The 22,259-nt window shown below is 39.4% G+C and overlaps 1 protein-coding gene across 6 annotated transcripts in view; it reads left to right on the top strand.

The window, feature by feature from the left end:
• Positions 1-22,259, top strand: part of LPAR1 (lysophosphatidic acid receptor 1) — a 159,277-nt gene that overhangs the window by 7,085 nt on the left and 129,933 nt on the right. The window contains exon 1 of one of the 6 annotated variants that reach the window (XM_007178220.2): positions 3,355-3,460. The exons of the other annotated variants lie outside the window; for them this stretch is intronic. The gene's annotated coding sequence lies outside the window, so the exon portion shown is untranslated. Of the gene's footprint in view, positions 1-3,354; positions 3,461-22,259 lie in introns of those variants that run through there. 6 annotated transcript variants of the gene reach the window in all.

Genomic DNA, 22,259 nt, shown 5'->3' with positions numbered 1-22,259 from the left:
GGGGGTTTTGTAATGATTCAAATGATACAGATGTGTCTAAAGTAAATGTAATATCCCTCTGCTCTTTCTAGCTTACCCGTCTGATGTAACCAACCCCTCTGTCATGAATTTGTTACACAGCCTTCCATACTTGTACTTTTGCTTATACAAACCTAATGTTTGTGTTTATATATATTGATGCATGTGGGGTATGTGTCTGTGCGTGCATGTGCTCTCTCTTGCCTCTTTTCGTTTTAGAGAGGCTGTGATTGAGGTTGCCACCGTGGGCCAGACGTTTGAGGTCCCAGAAGCCTGCATGGCTCTTCCTGAATCGGTGCAGCGTGCTATGAGGAACTCCCTGGCGGTCCAGTGGTTGGGACTCCACGCTTTCATTGCAGGGGGCACGGGTTCAATCCCTGGTCGGAGAATTAAGATCCCACAAGCCATGTGGCCGGCCAAAAAAACCCCCAAAAACAGACAAAAAAAAAGGGTTCTTGTCCCAGAGATGGGAAGGTTGGGCTATTATGAATGGGAAACAAGAAAACGATTTCCAGCTGCGTGACAGCCAAGACAACAAACATCATTGCCCCAGAATGTTATTTCCACCAGGATTCTATTTCATCCGGGTCTCTGGCGAGGGAAGGAGGGGCATTTAGAAGTACGGGGTGGGTATCTGCGAACCTTTTGTTAGGTGCAAAGCAAGGCAGCTGGGGAAGGCCTATCAACTGCTTCTAGAGCAGAGCAGATAGGGGGAGTTACTCATTATAGGCAGGTTTCATTATGGGAGCATTAAACGAGGCCCCCCCTCCAGCAGTCGGCAATCAGCAGATGATAAGGATGGAGAGTTCTTACCCAGGGAGCAGCACAGCCGAAACAGATTTGCCTTTTGTTAAGGGGCTGCTTTGCCATCTTGGACTGTGATTTGTTGGGAGAGGGATTATTGTCATGTCGAGAAGAGGAGGAATTCATTCTGTACCCGGTATTTATTATAATTCCACAGAGAACTGCTTGCTTTCTTTCTGAGTAGACACAGAGACCCAAAGTTTCAAAGGCTAGGGCAGGATGACTTGGCTTTTCCAAATTCAGTAGGATCTGTGCTCTCCTCCCTTTATCTGAGACCCTGTCAGTTCAGTTTCATGCAGCTAAAATCTCTGCACGCTTATGAGATTCAGTCCCTGCGCTTGGCTGAGGACACTACAGTAAAAAAATTAAAAAAGGAAAAACAGCCACCAAGAAAGTATGGTTCCCTGCTCTCAACCAGCTCCTAAACATGGAGAGTCATGGATACAAATGTCTGAGATCACGCAGACAGTGATAAATATTGTAAACTGAGGTTTAAACAAAGTGCCATCTGAATATCTGAGGATGGAGAGAGTGACTCTACCTTGGAGTAGAGGAAAGATTTGCAGGAGGTTTCTGGCCTCAATGGGCAAGTGGGCTGAGAAGCTCATTCCGTGCAGAGGAGTCATAACGAAGGCCCGGGAGCTGCATGTGAGGGATGGGTTACAATTTGTGGCCGAGTGGCGGTCTGCTTTGGGTCAGTTTTGTTTTTTTTTTAAAATTAATTGATTTACTTTTGGCTGCGTTGGGTTCTTGTTGCTGTGCGCGGGCTTTCTCTAGTAGCGGCGAGGAGGGGCTACTCTTCGTTGCGGTGTGCGGGCTTCTCATTGAGGTGGCTTCTCTTGTTGCAGAGCACGGGCTCTAGGCGTGTGGGCTTCAGTAGTTGTGGCACGCGGGCTCAGTAGTTGTGGCTCACGGGCTCTAGAGCACAGTCTCAGTAGTTGTGGTGCATGGGCTTAGTTGCTCCGCAGCATGTGGGATCTTCCCGGACCAGGGCTCGTACCCGTGTCCCCTGCATTGGCAGACGGATTCTTAACCACTGCGCCACCAGGGGAGCCCTTTGGGTCAGTCTTGAAGGGCCAACAGAGGGGTGCAGGGAGCTTCTGGGGACAAAAAAGGGCACATTGATGCCACTAGCAGAGAGCAGGGGCATGAGACTATGAGGATTGTTTCAGTGAGGCATGCTGGTTTTAGACATGCGTAAAACTAAAGAGGCAGAGATTTTCAGCTGGTAGCTGGAAATTTGAGCTTGCAACTTAGCTGAGAAACTAAAGCGTGGCAGTATTTAGGAGTACTTGTTATATGTCAGAGTAAATACCAGTGAAATTTATGTGATAAGCTGGAGAGAAGTTTTAGAGTGAGAAAAGTGATATATACTCAGTGGGTTTTAAAAAATTATTTAAAAAGATTTTCTCCCAGCTTTATTGAAGTGTAATTGACAAAACTAAGATATTTAAAGTGTGCAGTGTGATGATTTGATATCCGAACACATTGTGAAAGGATTCTCTCCCATTGATATAAGTACTAGGTGTCTTAACAAGGACAGTAAGTCATATTTTGATTCTTCAGGTACTTTTTCTATCCAGCAGGTGCTTAAAATAGTTTTGTAGGTTGTCAAACATTCAGTGAACATCCACTATGGCTTCTCTGATGAGGTGGTCCTGGTATGATACAAAGGAGATGGAGTTTCAGTTTGATGTTCCTTTGAGATGAATAAAACCTTCCGAAACAATCCGTTCCGGCAAAGGAAAAAAAAATCCTGAAAAGAATTGGAAGATTCTTGGTGATTTGGGGCCTGAGTGGAGTTGCAAATATAGTTTTAGTTTACTGCTGTACTAACAGCATTGAGTATCATATTACTGTCATCACTGTAATAAAAGACAAGCTGAAAAACTTCTTAGCCTAAAGCCCAGACTTTGAGAAACCCCAGCAAGTTTGCCATGGGGGTTTATAAACTCTGGTCAGGTAAATTTAAGCTTTAATTGCTTGATGAAGGTTAAAAATAACATACAGTAGAACTTTGCTCTTTACCTGGTTAAAAAAAAAAGATCTTTTCCAATTAAAAATATATTTTCATTTCAGGGAATGATATGGGCATGCCTTCTTGCAGTAAGACAGAGCAAAGATAATCTGTACTCAGCCTTTTTCTCTCTAAGCCATTATGATTGTTTAAAATTATACTCATTTCCATTTGAAAGTTGTAAAAACAGTACATGCTCATTTTGGAATTTGGAAAGTCCAGGAGACTCATCCATAGTTCCACTGCTCAGGGATAACTTCCTTATTCCATTTTGGGATAACTCTTGCAGTTTTTAAAATATTTGATCTTACTGAATATTTATAGCATTTTGCTTTGTATCATAAGTACACATGCCATTAAAATCTTTTACGTTAATTTTCCATTGACCACATGATAGTCACGGTATTTAATATGTATCATATTTAATCATTTCCTATCTCTATTTGCTTCTTTATTCTTTTAAGAGTTTGTGCTTCTCTGCCCATCTTTAGGTACTCATGTTCCCAGAGTTCTATCCTTACTTTAAACAAGAACCATGTATGGACTTATCTACAGAGTTGACTGTGGTTTCTAGCCCTTTGCCATCGACTGTACCCTCTTGCTGGAATGCTCTGTTTCCAGGTATCCATATGGTTGCTTTGTCATCATTTTCACGTCTTAACTCAAATGTCACCTTCTTAGTGTGGCCTTCTCTAATTATCACTACATTTAACATTGTATAACCCTTCCCATTTACCGAGCTCACCTGATATTTTCTTCTCCATTGCATTTATATTGTTTTTACTTCTTTGATGAGGGAAAGTATTAATTAAAAAAAAAATTCCTGTTTTATTTACTGCTGTTTTCCCAGTGTAATACCTTTAGGGTAATACCTTGCATGTAGAACTCAAATATTTTGAATTAAAAATTTGTTTGAACTGAAATTTTTTGAATAAGAAAATCAATATATTTACCATCTCCACATGTTATAGTAAATAAGACACAGTCTTGACTGCGTGAGATTTACAATCTAGTGAAGGAGACAGCCTCTGAACAAGTAACTCCAAGTGTAATTGGAATTAGGGAGGAAAGCAGGGTCTCCTGGAAGTGTCGCATGGGGATTGACCTTGTCTGCGAGGGTGAAGAAAGTTTCTCTGAGAAAGTGGCATTTATGTGGAGGCTTGAAAGGTGAGTTCAGGTAGGTTAGTGAAACTGGGAGGTGAGAATAGAAGAGGAGGGAGACATTGATTAAAGAAAAAGATGGGCTGATTTGATGGGGAAAAAAATCAAGAAAATAGACAAAACTCTGGTTCTCACTTCTTGAGTTGATATTAGGTCATTTGTTTTCAATGAAAGAATAGACATTGATCAACTTTGTTGTCATCTTTGACGTACATGACTTCATTTTCAATGATTTTGAAATAATGAGCAGTATTTTATTTTAAATTTTGAGTCAGTCATTATTGAGGGAGGAGGAATTTTCATATAAAAGTGTGAAGGTGGCAGTTAAAAAAATGAAGATAGCTTAACTTCTATGTTTTGTGCTAATATAATCACTAAAAATTTAAAACAGTACATAGAAAGTAAACATTTTTGTTAATACCTGACTTTATTGGGAATGCAACTAGCGGCTCAGCATGACTTGGCTGAATATTGCTTTATTGTTTACATATAAACTTTTGCATAAATTATTGGTTTTATTTATCATGGTAATTAAGTGAGGTTTGTACAATTTTTACTTATTGTCTATTAGGGATTTCTGTGTCCTGAGGATTGAAAAGAGCATGGTTTCTACAGGTGACAAGTGCAGATATGTTTACTAACTCAGCCACTATAGTAATATTATTCGTATCCTCTATGTCCTGATTCTGTACTTGAGCTGTCACAGACTGATAATAATGGTCCTTTAGTCTCTCTCTACAAATGGGCTTTTGTCAGTTTCTTTATGGCAATTTCTATGTGTTAACATAATATTAAATGCATAAAGATTACTGTTAGGCCTTTATTATGCTTATCAATATAAAATAACCCTTTATGCATTTGGAACTACATGCTGCTATTTTCCTGATATTAATGTTGCCAGTGTTTTCTTCTTTTCTTTGTCTAAAATAATTTCACTCATCCTTCTGATTTTAAACTTACGGTGTCTGTCATTTTGTTTCATATATTTTTGCTTATAAGCAACATTTAATTGGATTTTAACATACCTCTCAAAGGGAAACTTATTCCTTTAATATTTATTGTTATGGCCAATATGTTTGACCTTAATTCTTTAAGTTTTTTTTTTCTGAGAGGTACTATGAAAAGCACTGGTTTACTTCTTCCCACCAGTATTTAGCTGCATGGCCTCAGATAAATTACATAATGTCTCTAGGACTACATTTTTTATTTGTAAAGGAACAACATGCATACATAAATTTTCAATTCTTTAAAAGTGCCTCGCACACTGAACAAATTAGCTGACATTATTATTATCATTGTTGATGGATTGAGTCACATGAAATTGTTATTTGACTGCTTTTGACCTATAAAAATGGCAGTTTCCTATGGTTCAATCTAATATGCTTTCTGGACTTTATTTTCTGTCTTTTTCTATGTATCATTTGTTTCATATATATAAACTATTTTTAAATGGCCAAATCTAGTTTTCACTTTACTAGTGATTATCTTTGTTTTCCAAATACATTCATGATTCTGTGTTTCTCTGGTTCCCAAAGTCGAAGAACTGAATAACTTTTGATCCCACTCCTCTGCACAACAGAGAATTTAGTATGCCTTTATTTTTTTTTTGCCTTCTTGCCGCTTCTCAATTTCCATCATATTTATATATATACACAATATATATATTTCAGCGTATAGCTTAAATTTTAAGTACAGACTTTAGAGTTTTGTATTCTAGTTTGTAATAAAATCTGCAGCAGTATTTTGTGTGCGTCTCTAGTTAGTTTTGACCCTCATTTGCACTTGGGGTCCCCTTGCTTACGCTAGTTTGAAAGGTGCCTCCCATGTAGTTGGGGTATGTCCTCATCTTTATCTGGCCCGTTGTATCTTCTGCGTTCCTGAGTTAGACTCAGAATTTTTTCTGCATTTATCAGAGCATCTGACTTGAATTTCCAAAGGTGCAGTGTGAGTCTTTCAGATTCATGTGGTTCAAAAATTTTCTTTTTACCCATCCTTCACAGAGTTAGTGGAAATAATGCCTAGATTTTGGCTTTTCCCTGCCTCTTTCTGGTACTGCTGCCAGTTTTGCCATTTTGTGCACCTTTTTGAGCATTTTGGTGGGAGGTTGGGAGGAGTTGTATTGGGACATTCAGTTCAGTGGCTTTCCAACTTTTTGGACCATGACCTATAGTTAGAAAGGGTCATATATATATGAAGAAAATGACAGTTTCATGCAGCTTACTACATATAATAAACATTATTTTACTCCCCATTTCTGTTATAATCTGTTCGTTTTCATTTAAAAGAAGTGTTGGTCATAATTTAGAAGTTTTGAAAACACTGATCTGTCTGTGAAGGGTGGTTTGAAAAACACTGATCTAGTTTGTTGCTGTTCTATGTGGAATTAGGGTTATTCATTCTTCTACAGGTCTTTATTATATGCACGGTACCAGTTCTTATGCTAATAGCTGGACTAGAGTGGGGAATAAAGCAGTGATCATCACTGGGGGCATGAAACAGAGTCCAGTGGGCAGGAGGATATTGACCAAATGAGCACCCAAATATATATGGACAAACGTGATGAGTGTTACAAGGGAAAAGCACAGGGAGTTTCAGAAGAAATTAAATGGGGAACCTCATCTGACTTTGGGGTGATTCAGGATTTCCCTAAGGAAGTGACATTTGATTAGATCTGCAGAATGAGAAGGGGTTAACTCAGTGAAGGGTCGAGGTGGGATGTGTGCGGGATTGTAGAGTCATGGAAGAACTGAGTAATGTAAGCAGAATAAAGTACTGGAAGTGAACGACAGATGGAAGGCAGACCTTTTTGTTTGATGAGTTGGCATTTTTGTGATACTTAGTGGGCCTTCCTGTTTGTGGCTTTTTTTTCACTTGACAAAAGTCAAAGAGGAATAGAAAGAATGTTTTGGGGGAGGTGGGTGCCAGTGTGTTTGAAGCAGTTTTGTATTATAGCAATTTTGTGTATTGCTAAATAATAATAACATTTGTTGCAGGTATGCTCTGCACTGGAAACTGTACAGAGCTCTGTGTGGATGTGGAGAAGTAGTTTTGGTTGGATTAAAAAAAAAATCCTATGTAGTGTAATTACCAATCTAGTAACTATGCATAATTTGTGAGAAAGTATAACAGTGAAGTTAAGTTTTAGTAAGTGGAGATCTGATGACTGAATGAGCATTTCATAGCTTCATAGTGATTTTTTAAATAATGGTTTGGAATTATTTCTGTGTTAGGATTTTTATTTTTTATTTCCTTATTTTGTCATGATAGGGCTTTAGGGTTCATTCCCCTGCCCCCTTTTTAAAGCTGGGTGAAGAGTTCTAAAATATTTTAAATTGGATATCCATAAATTAAGTGGACTGATTGAGACTAAGTAAGACAGGCGACCATAATTCAAGTACCAGTTTCCCCACTGCTGTCCATGGGGCCTTTGACAGGACCCACCCTTTCCAGGCCTCAAGGTCCTTGTCTTGAAATAGAAGATTCAGAATAATGTGCACAAATCATTCTCTCCATCGTATTATGCAGTGACTTCATGCTTTTTATTTTCAACTTTGCTCTGGCTGTTTCACCTTCAAAGAATTGATGTTCTTGTGCCACTGAGCTAATTTAGTCTGACAAGCTCAAGCTAAACATGGGAGAACTCCAAGTATTTGCATCCTTGGGATGCTCAGGTGGTACAAATATCTTGACATTGGACACCAGCACTGATACTTCTGGAAACACGAAGAGTGGGCAAAGACGAAGACTTCCCTGAGCAAATTCTTGAGACATTAACATCATAGTTTGTAGTTTGCCCACACTTGAAATTACATTGGTTTTTAACTTTTCAGATTCAGTGAGGATGAAAAAATCATTATCTTAGGTTTATATGCTGGATGCTTGCTTTAGGGGAAATGTGTAGTATCTAAATTGTTATACATAATCCACATTTTATAAAAACCCATTGAACAGTAGTGATGTTATAGCAAAGAAATTTAAAGGGCTAAGGAATCCCATGGAAGACTAATTCAGTTATAATGACTATTGCAAGTTTAAGGAATATTGGACAAGGATTGGGTTTTCTGTGAAAGGGAATGAAAAGTACTTGGCAACTCAGCTTTTCTTACCAGTGTGTTAAATCAGTTGATTAAAATACATTAGTTTTGGTAATTTCAAAATAATTTTCAGTCTTCCAATTTCACTGACAAGTACTTTATTTCGCTTGTTCTTATTTTTGAGGAAAATATATTTGAGGAAACAAAAGATAAGATTCATGCTTTTTCTTTTTGAGCACTACCTAATTCCTCATTCATAATAAATATTTATTCAGGAAGTCCAAGTAACTGTGGGTATTTTACTTAGCGTGTTTTGGTATTGCTTCATCAGCTTATATGCCTTTATTTGCTGTTGAATATCTTCTCCTTAAGCTGATACTATGTGGAAACCTAGCCAGGACCTCAGGCTCCCTGTCTGGGACAAGGCAGAGGCAGGTCACACAGGCGGTGTTTGGGATCAGGTTGGGCATAGGTCCAGGCACGTAATAGGTATGGATGTTGCTCAAGGCTGGTTCTTAGAAGTAGGTTGGATTAGAAGGGGTTGGAGTCATGGGGTTAGGTTAGGTTCAAGGCTGACAGAGCCAGGAAGATGCACAGAGTGTTCTCATGCACCACCTAGTATTTTAAGGCAAGGCGTTCCGGATAGCCGTAAGAGAGAAGCTGTGGAGACAGAAGTCGAAAGCTCCCTGAAGGAATTTTCTTTTCAGAGTTGGGAGCATCAGTTGACCATCTCTGCTTGTTCAAGGGAACCTGGATGCTCTAACAGGGCTTTGTCACCATTACCTCGGGGAGCGCAGTCCCCACAATCCTCCAAGCCTTTGGGCACCTCAAAGTGGAGGGATACAAATCACAAGTTTTTATTTGATTCAGGGATTAGGGACCTTGTTGAATACCTTCTTCAGGAGCATGAATCAGCCCAGGTTTCATGTCTGTTCCTGCAAGAGATTTCCTTTAAAACAGATTTAACATTCCATTTTGGGGAAAGTAAGTATTAACCCTGGCCAGTAGCTGTTATGACGGAGGTTAGTGGACTGTTTTGGGCTTATTTTAATACAGGAAGGATGCACAGAATTTTTTACCTACCCAAACCCCTTCCTTTTTCTGTTTTCATCCCATTTTGATGGTGGAATAACTCAGCTGGTAGAAAAATTTTCAGCAAACACATATTAAAGAATTTAAAACTGTCCAACTCATCTAAAAATATTTGTTTTTATGTAAAACACTGTTTAGAGTATTCTTAAAAAAGTTTTAAAAATTACTTTTGAAACCACATTATGGCAATCTTTAAATAAATCACCTGTTCATATTTGCAGTTCCCCAATATAATATATTTTTCATTTAATCATGTTAGTTTTATGGTCTGTTCCCATTATGGTCTATTTTATGATGTAATTCTACCTAGAGGTAACAAATGTGTTTTTGTTTCTACTGACCAATTTCTACCTATTGTTATATGTGACAATATAGTCTGAATCATTATATTTTTTATGGCTTAATAGTACTCCATTAAGTTGTTAAACTATTTTTCCTTCAACTATTGCCCTATTTTTGGACATTTAGTTTTATTTCTCATTTCTTTGCTATTTTATTTTATTTTATTTTTTGCTATTTTAAAAAAACACTGCACCCAACAACTATCTATGTAATTTTCTGAGACTAAGAGTGAGATCACTAATTTGAGAGTAGTATCATTTGGTTTCTAAGTAGGTTTAGAAAGCTTATTAAGAAAAACTTTTTAAATTACAAAAGTATGTGTTCATTGTACAAGACAAAAGAAAATATAAAGAAGAAAAAAAGTTGTTATAATCCCCGCCCAGAGATAGCCATTATCAACTTTATGGGCTATTTCCTTCTAATATTTCCTCTGCACATTTTACTAGTTGGTTGAAATCCTGCTGAGTACAATGAGTGTACTGTCTTTTGTCTTAATAGTATATCATAATTAGAGGTGACCTTAATTCCATTCAGAAGCTCTACTTCACTGCAGTGAACACCTTTTTCTGTGTTTCGGATGATTTGTTTAGGGTAGATTCCCAGTTACAGAATGTACTGCCTCAAAAGGTAGGGATGATTTTTTGACTAGTGGTGAAAAATGATTAAATCAATTTCCAAAACAATGATAACACGTTATACTCCTACCAACCGAGTTTGAGAAAAATTTAAAGATAGAAATTTGCATGAATGAAATGTAGGTTTGTAGAACTTGGAAAATGAGTAGAGCAACGGGAAGCTTTGATAATAATTGGTCTTGGAGGACACTGAGTGCAACTGACCAGACCTTACTGGTGGATGTACTTCTTTCCACTGCGGTGACAGCCTTCATTCCTTTACAGTTCCGTGTTCTAACAGATAGCATCTTGCAGCTTTCTTTGGTCCTGTACCCTTTGAGTGGACAGATTTTAATGTGCCGTGAAATATTTTGGTTTTAACTGCATTCACTCTCTTGACTGATTGTGGAAAATTCCTAGTTAATATGCTTCTGCAAAAGAACTGGTTAACTACTAGAAAATGGAACAAGTACTCGAAAAATGGATAGCAAAGGATTAAAAACTAAATAGTATTTATACCTGTACTTGTTTGGTGTGTGTTACTCATATTAGTCCCCATAAGTTTTATTTTCCTCCAGATGCCAATTGGTCTTGAGGCCAGGGACTACTTTTGCTCTTTTGGGGAAATTAAGTGAGCTTCCTTAAGAGATAGTTAATTTACCATTTCATCCATATCTAGAAGGAATCACATGTAATACAGTTCAATTTGATATTCAATTAATGGTCACTTATTAGACTCCACAGATACAAAGATGAGTAAGATGGAGGCCTTGTCTTCAAAAAACTCACAAACGGAAGAGGTGGGAACTAAATGAAAATACTGTGTGGTGAATGAAGTGCTAGAAGTTAGTTACTTGAATATTTCCGTACTGAAGGTAAAGAAACTTAGTAAGCACAGGAAGGAAATGCAGGAAGAGAAAGTGAGAGTGTGGGTTTCAGGAGAGACCAAGGCAGAGGGTCCCCCTCAGGGTCCTATCCATGTATTAGGAAAAGGCCACACATTTCACTGTCCTTGCTAGTAGGTGACACGAAGAGGGGACACAAACAACTGTATGATCCAGAGAGCCTGCAAGTATAAGGGCTAAACAAAGGGCACAACTCTTCATGGTGCTGGGAGGAGAGAGGATTTTATTAATGGTTCTTTAAACCATTCTTTAAAAATGGTTCTTTCAGTATGTTAATGTAATGAACAATGTCTCCAAACACAATCTTTACAATGAATATAACCGTGGGGTTAGAAAGGCACCAACAGCGTTGCCCAGTAGGGGTCAATGGCATAATGCCAGAGTTTGTCTCAGAAAAGCAATTCTGTGGGAGCCAAAGCAAGACAGTTCAGACAAGTAGCTCTTGGCTGGTGTAGCTCTGTACAAGGATAGACATTTCAGATTCCTCATGGAATAATGGGCTAGATACCTTCCAGGATATTGCCTGTGAATGTTATTCCTTCAAAAATAATATTTTTGTTAAGTATTGAGTAGCAGTGAGTTTGAGGTTATACAGCTCGACACTGCATCCTTTCCTTGTACTCAGGTAAGTGGGGAGCTGTGTGCTTTAAGTGTCACCCCTGCTGGGCAGCAGGAACGAGGATCAGAGTGCGACCACATCCTATGGGAATACCTATAGGCATGTTCGGTAGTCTTTTCACTTCAAGGAGTAGAAGGAATAGAAATGATGGCCCTGACGTTTTTATGCCTTTGGCTGGAGTTTGCAAAACAGGCAGTCTGTGTGCTACATGAATTTGGCCCCATATGCATTTTCTTTGTTCAGGTTTTAAAAGGTGACATAGCCAGGCAGGCATTATGATTGGTCCTAATCATGCAGAGTTGAGATCTGTTTTCACTAGATACTTCATTTATTTATGATACCTGGTTGGTCCCTGGAGATGTTTGTGTTTGTGACACCTGCCAAAGTATGATCACAGTATAACGTGAAGTATGTGTAACTTTCTGAGGCAGCGTAGAACAGGTAGTGATTACTCTGGGTGGGGAGGAGGGTCATAAAAGGTTTCGTTGAGAGGTGGTTCTGAGGCTGGGACTGGAAGGATGAAGTAGGTGTTGGCTAGCCACAGAGTTTGGGCAAGGGAAGGTGTTCCAGGAAGAGCCAAGCGAGTGTGTAAAGACAGTTGTGTGGGTCAGCATTATGTGTTAGGGCAGGTTCGAGTAGATCCAAAGTGCTGATGGTTCATGAGGATGGTAGGTTATGGCTGAAGTGGGAAGTAGCTGGAGGACTCAGTAGGCTGTGCTCAAGGACCTTGGACTTGAGGCAATGGGAAAACATGGAAGGGTTTAAAACTGAGCATTGGCATGCTAGATATCTCTTCCTGGAAGATTAGTCTCCACACAGCTAAGGGAAATGCTGGTAGGGGGAAGGGACTTGGAATATCCTAGGGGAGATGATTAGGGCCTGGATTAAGGCAGTGATAGTGGGTTTGGAGGGAAGGAGTCAGATGTGAAAGATGTTCGGGAGGAAGAATTGACACAATTTAGTGAATGGGTAGATATGGTAGGCGAGGGAGAGTGGGGAGTAATGGTGAATGAATGGTGATTCCATTGACTAAGATGGAGAAGTAGGAGAGAGCAAGGAGGGCATGGGAAGTCTATGCGTTTGCTAGGGCTGCCATGACAAAGTACCACAAACTGGGTAGCTTAAACAATGGAACATTTTCTCATAACTGGAGGCTAGAAGCCCAAGATCAAGGTGTTGGCAGGGTTGGGTTTTTTTTGAGGCATCTCTTGGCTTGTAGATGGCCCCCTCCCTGTGTATCTTCATATGATCTTTCCTCTGTGTGCATGTGTCTGTGTCCCAATTTCCTCTTCTTCTAAGGACACCAGCCATATTGGATTAGAGTCCACCCTAAAGACCTCATTTTAACTTGATTACCTCATTAAAGGCCCTATATCCAAATAAGGTCAGATTTTGAGGTACTAGGTGTTAGGACTTCAACATATGAATCTTTGGGGACACAGTTCAGCCCATAACAGGAAGGATGAGGAGTGTAGTTGGTACATGTTGAGTTTGAGATGCCTGTGGATATGCAGTGGTGGTTCTGGAATGCGTTGAGAGATGTGAGAACACAGCTCAGAAAAGTGCTCCAGATTTGGTAGTTGAAACCGTGGGAGTAGATAGTTACCTTGGACCATGGTACCCAACCTTGTCTTATTTTAAGAATCACCTTGTGGGGGGAGCTTTTAAAATAAATCACACGCAGGGGCTCCACTTGAGACCCTCTGACCCCGTCTTTGGGACAGACACTGGGGCAGCCACCTCGTGATTCTAAAGTGCATCCAAGTGTGAGAGGAGTGTCTAGGGCATGTGATGGGTGAGCCAGAGAAGATGTATGAAAGAATGGCCCAGATCACTCAAGTGATGGCTGGAAGGGGAGAGCAGGAGGGGAAGGGCAGAATTTAAAGAGCCTTCTTGCCTGATGTCCACTGATTTCTCCATGATGGTTGTGAAAGTTATGGAGCTTATTTGAGAGGATTAAAGGCTTAGAAGAGATACCAGGAGAAATGGAAGACAGCAAAGAGCAGTGACACCATTAATGGCTGCTGTCATGAGCTCTGCTGAGATGAGAAGAACTGATGAGCAGTGACATCTTCATCTTGTCCATACGTTTTCTCCATGGGGCCTCTGGAGGCTGTGAATGGGGGCAGAACTCATCAGAATTGAGGTGTTAAAAGGCAGAAAGGAGTGTGTGAGGTAACAGGCTGGTGGTGGGGTGGCCCGTGACATTTAGGCTCGATATTGTGGGAACTGAGGCTGGACAGAGCTGATGAACAGGGGAAAATGGAGGGGGCAGGAAGCTGGATATTTTGACACCCAAAGGCAGATAGAGCATATGTGAGTGCTAACAGCTGTACGGATGTACAGTTCCAGTTAGAAAGGAGATTTTGAAGTGTCATGGGGCAGTTCTGGGTAATGAGGGGCTAAGCAGAGAGGTCAGATTTGGGGGTATGTTGAAATTACTCTTGCTAATGACTTGCTTGATGACTGAGTTGTTTGAAGGAGGGAATGGAGGGTAGGAGGGATTTACTAAATAACCTTTAAGGTCCTTCCAGCCCTATGATTTAACAAAATGTCATTTTTTTGAGCCATTGCTATCCTTTTTTTCCTTCCTTTTGTTGTTTTGGAATCCAAATACAGCAATCTGGAAAGTAACCATTTAACACTTCTATTTTTATTGATCCCCTTGTAACTGTAAATGTTTGCCAGGTTATGGCCTCTTTACATGCCGTTGGAATCTATTAGGGCACGTTTCGTATGGTTCACACAAGGTGAAGTAGTACATTGGTCAGAAATGTCTCCACCAAACAGCTGGCTTCTGAGGCCTGTAAGGAGCAATTATGACAGGAAGGAGAGGAGTTACTGAAGTTCCTTTTAAAGGTAACATTAGTTGGATTCATCTTTTACCGCATGGCAAAGGTCATTGTTACTACATTTACCATTTCGGGTTAGGAGTTTAACCTCTTTATTGTGGATTTGTTGGTCCTGGGCATTTTAGTTTTGCGGTAGGATGTTTTGTCTGCAGTTTGTGTCTGTATTTGGAATGAGAACGAAGTATCGTTTTTAAAGCTAGGACCCAAAACAATGGAAAGAACTGTGAGGGCACATTCTGTGTTCAGTGGTAGAATTTCTTGTGGATGTTGGAGGAGATAAATTTGACCCTCAACCTAGCATATAAAGATGACTCTTGAATTCTTGTTGCAGCAAATGCAGACATCAACTACTTGGATTTTGAGTTTGCTTATTTGGGGAAAAGCATTTTCTAAATCACATCAAGCTTAGTATTAATACAAGAAAGCTTGAAAATTGTAAGAGTGAAACTCCAGAGCGTTCACAAAGCTACGGACTGAAATCCAACTGGTGTGTCTTGTATAGTCACAGAAATCCCCCTCCTCTTTTGCTTGGGGTTTTACTTTTTCTCTCCTCTCATTCCTTGCCTTCCTTTTCTTCTTTCTTCTGGCAAGTCCTCCACATTGAACAGTTTCTCAGCTTTTTACCACCCACCTCCAAGGATCAAGTGTCAGTGAATAATTGCTTTAGGATATTTATTTCCCTAAATTCAGTCCCATCTCATACGCTGCCCTTCTCCTCATTCTCTTACTACATCCCAGATACTGTTCTCCCTGTAGGGACAAGTTTGGACTGGAACTAAAAGAAGGGATTACCAGTACTGGCTTCTAATACCAGTTTAACCATCAGTTGAAACCAGCCCAGATTGTACTAGTCACTTGGATTCTGCCTTTGTGGACCTACAGGAGGTAGAGGCGGAGGGAGAATGAGAGGATGAGAGAGAATGGATGGATTTGTGTGTGGTTAAGCGGTAATCACTTAGCAACCGTGAAGGTAGGGCATGGGTTCTTGCCTTTTACTTTGCGTCAGAATCAACAGAGAGTATGTTTAAAATGTGAAGTCCTGGACCCTCTCACAGAGATTCTGATTCAGGCAATCTGGGAAGGGTTCAGGACTGCATTTTTAACAAACTCTACTGGTAGACCACATTTTCTTTTTTTTTTTTTTAACATCTTTATTGGAGTATAATTGCTTTACAATGGTGTGTTAGTTTCTGCTTTATAACAAAGTGAATCAGCTATACATGTATCCCCATATCCCCTCCCTCTTGCGTCTCCCTCCCACCCTCGCTATCCCACCCCTCTAGGTGGTCACAAAGCACCAAGCTGATCTCCCTGTGTTATGTGGCTGCTTCCCACTAGCTATCTATTTTACATTTGGTAGTGTATATATGTCCATGCCACTCTCTCACTTCGTCCCAGCTTACCCTTCGCCCTCCCTGTGTCCTCAAGTCCATTCTCTGCATCTGCGTCTTTATTCCTGTCCTGCCCCTAGTTTCTTCATAGCCATTTTTTTTTTTTTAGATTCCATATATATGTGTCAGCAATACGGTATTTGTTTTTCTCTTTCTGACTTACTTCACTCTGTATGACAGACTCTAGGTCCATCCACCTCACTACAAAAAACTCAATTTCGTTTCTTTTTATGGCTGAGTAATATTCCATTGTATATATGTCCCACATCTTCTTTATCCATTCATCTGTCGATGGACACTTAGGTTGCTTCCATTTCCTGGCTATTGTAAATAGAGCTGCAATGTACATTGTGGTACATGACTCTTTTTTTTTTAAACATTTTTATTGGAGTATAATTGCTTTACAATGGTGTGTTAGTTTCTGCTTTATAACAAAGTGAATCAGTTATACATATACATATATCCCCATATCTCTTCCCTCTTGCGTCTCCCTCCCTCCCACCCTCCCTATCCCACCCTTCTAGCTGGTCACACAGCACCGAGCTGATCTCCCTGTGCTATGCGACTGCTTCCCACTAGCTATCTATTTTACATTTGGTAGTGTACATATGTCCATATATATACTACCACTCTCTCACTTTGTCCCAGCTTACCCTTCCCCCTCCCCGTGTCCTCAAGTCCATTCTCCAGTAGGTCTGCGTCTCTATTCCCACATGACTCTTCTTGAATTATGGTTTTCTCAGGGTATATGCCCAGAAGTGGGATTGCTGGGTCTTATGGTGGTTCTATTTTTAGTTTTTTAAGGAACCTGCATACTGTTCTCCATAGTGGCTGTATCAATTACATTCCCACCAACAGTGCAAGAGGGTTCCCTTTTCTCCACACCGTCTCCAGCATTTATTGTTTGTAGATTTTTTGATGATGGCCATTCTGACCGGTGTGAGGTGATACCTCATGGTAGTTTTGATTTGCCTTTCTCTAATGATTAGTGATGTTGAGCGTTCTTTCATGTGTTTGTTGGCAATCTGTATATCTCCTTTGGAGAAATGTTTATTTAGGTCTTCTGCCCATTTTTGGATTGGGTTGTTTGTTTTTTTAATATTGAGCTGCATGAGCTGCTTGTAAATTTTGGAGATTAATCCTTTGTCAGTTGCTTCATTAGCAAATATTTTCTCCCCCATATTTTCTTTGAGAAACTATTAGGGACTTTAATTTTTATAATTCTCAGTTTCACAGTAATAGCATATTTCAAGGCTGGACCCATTTGAAGTGGCTGTTATCTCAAACTATAGACTTTATTTCATGATAGTGTGTTCTTTAAATACCTCATATCTGAAAATTAAAATGAAAGCAAGTGAGATGTAGGTTTCACCGTGTTCTGGGTTGGTCAGAAGCACCCAGCAAGGGTACTGTATTGTGTTTTAGGTAAAAGGGGTTGTAAAGGATCTATGAGATAGGAATTTTGAGAAAGGAAAGGAATAAATGGGTGACTCGACCTCTCTTGTCTGCCTGATCCACCTTCAGGTGTTGGAAGGATGAGATTCAATTTGGTTACAGAAGAGCAGCTGAGCCCCCTGGATGGGCTTTTCAGCTGGATGATTTGAACTATATTTAAGAGAATTTCTAGCGAGCAACCTGCCCAAGGACTTCATGGCTGGCCTTGGAAGGGACTGAGCTTCCTGTCATTGGAAGTGTTCCAGCAGATACTGGAGAATGTAGATGAGATGAAAGCATTGGGGAAGAGGTAGAACTAGATGACCTCAGCAGTTTCCTTCTAATTGTGAGATGCTACTTATTTCATCAACAGCACACTTAAAAGTTTTAGGATGCTATACAAGAATCCAAGGCGAAAATAAGACTAGGTAAACTATAGTTGGTCAATGGATTACACAACTCTCTCTCTCTCTCTCTCTCTCTCTCTCTCTCTCTCTCTCTCTCTCTCTCTCTCTCTCTCAGGCTCACAAATGATAAATGCCAGGCTGGTTTTGGGTTGCCTTTGAAGTTTATTATTTGCAGGTGTAGAAGCTCTTAGTTTTAGCTTGTAATGTTTCGAGACATGAAGTGCTCTCTTGAACTGTCTTTGATGATTTGATGTTTATACATCGGTTCTGCTGTGAATTTGGAAGGCACTGCAGAATCACTCTTTTAAAGATCAGAGGAAGGCTGGATAGAATAAATTAAAAGTTTTCTCCTGATATTTTGTAGATTCTTGTTCTTTGCCTAGGGATCTGCCTTCGGAGATCTGCTTATGGAAAGAGGGAGTCATGGCAATTTATGTGAACACATGAGCCAATGTGAGGTTTTCCTATCATTAGCTAGTAACATATATTTAAAGTCACATAAAAGTATGCTGCCTATGGTCTGAATTTGTATTCCTGAATAAATTAGAGATTGAAATCTGTGGTTTCTAGTTCAAGGATATTGTACATAAACACACAAATCATGTATCTGATGTGGATTTTGATGTCATGAAAGAGAAGTGGCAGCAGCCAGACATTATTAGCTTTTCCCCCTTTTTCTTCGTTGCATCAGTCTTCTGCCGTTATGTTGAAAGGCCGTAGTAAATGTTGACTTTCCTTCTCTAAATGCCAATAATTGTACATTTTGAAGTGTTTCTTAGGTAGGTGGTTTTAGCCCCTACCTATCTTTTTTCCTGGTTCTCTTGCTTTCACTGCTCTTGTTCCCCAGACTCAAAATTGAGGCCAGATGTGTGTCAACATTGAGAAACCCTGACTGGCTCTCTTGTTCTCTCCCTTCCTGATATTAACGCACGAAGGAAACTGCGACACCAGGGACGGCCACCATTAGCATTCTTCTATTATTTCTGCCCGTGATTCCCCTGCAGTTTCTGTATGAGATCTGCACATATTTTTGTTCTGTGCTTTAAAATTTTAACATTTAAAGGCAACACTTTCCCATAACATCATAAGTCTCTGAAAACATTATATATAAATATATGGATATGCAGCAGATTTTAAATTTTGATTATTTTATTTTTGGGGGAGAGTTGAGTATTTTATTTTTATTTATTTATTGGCGCATGATTTATAAAATTTTGATTATTTATTTATTTATTTTTGGCTGCGTTGGGTCTTCATTGCTGCACCGGGCTTTCTCTAGTTGCGGCGAGCAGGGGCTACTCTTAGTTGTAGTGTGCAGGCTTCTCATTGCGGTGGCGTCTCTTGTTGCAGAGCACGGGCTGTAGGTGCACGGGATTCAGTAGTTGTGGCCTGCGGGCTCTAGAGTGCAGGCTCAGTAGTTGTGGCACACTGGCTTAGTTGTTCCACGGCATGTGGGATCTTACTGGACTGGACTTGAACCCGTGTCCCCTGCATTGGTAGGTGGATTCTTAACCACTTGCCACCAGGGAAGTCCCAAAATTTTGATTATTATTATTATTATTTTTCCTAATAAACCAGAACAATGTCTTTTATATTAAGTATACATAATATCGTATCATAATGCCCTCCTGTAAGAAAAGAAAAAGAAAAACGCAGTTTTTGAAGAAACACCCATGTGTTTGTGAAAAACTGGTAAGTAGAATTGCAATGTCCCTATTTTGTGGCCCTGTGATATTTATTTATTTATTTATTTATTTACATCTTTATTGGAGTATAATTGCTTTACAGTGGTGTGTTATTTTCTGCTTTATAACAAAGTGAATCAGTTATACACATACATATGTCCCCATATCTCTTCCCTCTTGCATCTCCGTCCCTCCCACCCTCCCTATCCCACCCCTCTAGGTGGTCACAAAGCACCGAGCTGATCTCCCTATGCTATGTGGCTGCTTCCCACCAGCTATCTATTTTATATTTGGTAGTGTATATATGTCCATGCCACTCTCTCACTTCATCCCAGCTTACCCTTCCCCCTCCCCGTATCCTCAAGTCCATTCTCTAGTAGGTCTGTGTCTTTATTCCCCTCTTGCCCTTAGGTTCTTCGTGACCGTGTTTTTTTTTTTTTTAAGATTCCATATATATGTGTTAGCATACGGTATTTGTTTTTCTCTTTCTGACTTACTTCACTCTGTATGACAGTCTCTAGGTCCATCCACCTCACTACAAAAAACTCAGTTTCGTTCCTTTTTATGGCTGAGTAATATTCCATTGTATATATGTGCCACATCTTCTTTATCCATTCATCTGTCGATGGACACTTAGGTTGCTTCCATGTCCTGGCTATTGTAAATAGAGCTGCAGTGAACATTTTGGTACATGACTCTTTTTGAATTACGGTTTTCTCAGGGTATATGCCCAGTAGTGGGATTGCTGGGTCGTATGGTAGTTCAATTTTTAGTTTTTTAAGGAACCTCCATACTGTTTTCCATAGTGGTTGTATCAATTTACATTCCCACCAACAGTACAGGATGGTTCCCTTTTCACCACACCCTTTCCAGCATTTATTATTTCTAGATTTTTTGATAATGGCCATTCTGACTGGTGTGAGGTGATACCTCATTGTAGTTTTGATTTGCATTTCTCTAATAAGTAATGATGTTGAACATCTTTTCATGTGCCTCTTGGCCATCTGTATGTCTTCCTTGGTGAAATGTCTATTTAGGTCTTCTGCCCATTTTTTAACTGGATTGTTTGTTTTTTTGATATTGAGCTCCATGAGCTGTTTGTATATTTTGGAGTTTAATCCTTTGTTGTTTCATTTGCAAATGTTTTCTCCCATTCTGACTGTTGTCTTTTCATCTTGTTTATGGTTTCCTTTGCTGTGCAAAAGCTTTTAAGTTTAATTAAGTCCCATTTGTTTATTTTTGTTTTTATTTCCATCACCCTAGGAGGTGGGTCAAAAAAGATCTTGTCAAAGAGTGTTCTTCCTATGTTTTCCTCTAAGAGTTTTATAGTGTCTGGTCTTACATTTAAATCTTTAATCCATTTTGAGTTTATTTTTGTGTATGGTGTTAGGTAGTGTTCTAATTTCATTCTTTCATATGTAGCTGTCCAGTTTTCCCAGGACCACTTATTGAAGAGGCTGTCTTTTCTCCATTGTATGTTCTTGCCTCCTTTGTCATAAATTAGGTGCCCATATGTGTGTGGGTTTATCTCTGGGCCTTCTATCCTGTACCATTGATCTATATTTCTGTTTTTGTGCCAGTACCATACTGTCTTGATTACTGTAGCTTTGTGGTATAGTTTGAAGTCAGGGAGCCTGATTCCTCCAACTCCGTTTTTCTTTCTCAAGATTGCTTTGGCTGTTTGGGGTCTTTTGTGTTTCCATACGAATTATAAAATTTTTGTTCTAGTTCTGTGAAGAATGCCATTGGTAGTTTGATAGGGATTGCATTGAATCTGTAGGTTGCTTTGGGTAGTATAGTCATTTTCACGATATTGATTCTTCCAATCCAAGAACATGATATATTTCTCCATCTGTTTATGTTATCTTTGATTTCTTTCATCAGTGTTTTATCATTTTCTGAGTACAAGTATTTCACCTCCTTAGGCAGGTTTATTCCTAGGTATTTTATTCTTTTTGTTGCAGTGGTAAATGGGAGTGTTTCCTTAATTTCTCTTTCTGATTTTTCATTGTTGGTGTATAGGAATGCCAGAGATTTCTATGCATTAATTTTGTATCCTGCAACCTTATCAGATTCATTGATTAGTTCTAGTAGTTTTCTTTTGGCATCTTTAGGATTTTCTATGTATAGTATCATGTCATCTGCAAACAGTGACAGTTTTACTTCTTTTTTTCCAAGTTGTATTCCTTTTATTTTTCTTCTCTGATTGCTCTGGCTAGGACTTCCAAAACTATGTTGAATAAGAGTGGCAAGAGTGGACACCCTTGTCTTATTCCTGATCTTAGTGGAAATGCTTTCAGTGTTTGACCATTGAGTATGATGCTTGCTGTGGGTTTGTCATATATGGCCTTTATTACGTTGAGGTAGGTTCCCTCTATGCCCATTTTCTGGAGAGTTTTTATCGTAAATGGGTGTTGAATTTTGTCAAAAGCTTTTTCTGCTTCTATTGAGATGATCATATGGTTTGTGTTCCTTAATTTGTTAATGTGGTGTATCGCATATATTGAAGAATCCTTGCATCCCTGGGATAAATCCCACTTGATCATGGTGTATGATCCTTTTAATGTGTTGTTGGATTCTGTTTGCTATTATTTTGTTCAGGATTTTTTCATCTGTGTTCATCAGTGATATTGGTCTGTAATTTTCTTTTTTTGTGACATGTTTTTCTGGTTTTGCTATCAGGGTGATGGTGGCTTCATAGAATGAATTTGGGAGTGTTTCTCCCTTTGCAATTTTTTGGAAGAGTTTGAGAAGGTTGGTTGTTAGCTCTTCTCTAAATGTTTGATAGAATCCACGTGTGAAGCCATCTGGTCCTGGACTTTTGTTTGTTGGAAGATTTTAAATTATGGTTTCAAAATCATTACTTGTGATAGTAAATGCATAC

This window comes from Balaenoptera acutorostrata, chromosome 6 (genome assembly GCF_949987535.1).
Source record: "Balaenoptera acutorostrata chromosome 6, mBalAcu1.1, whole genome shotgun sequence".
NCBI classification, from domain to species: Eukaryota; Metazoa; Chordata; class Mammalia; order Artiodactyla; family Balaenopteridae; genus Balaenoptera; species Balaenoptera acutorostrata.
The sequence above is the reverse complement of the archived record's forward strand: the minus strand, read 5'-3'. Positions and strand labels throughout refer to the sequence as shown.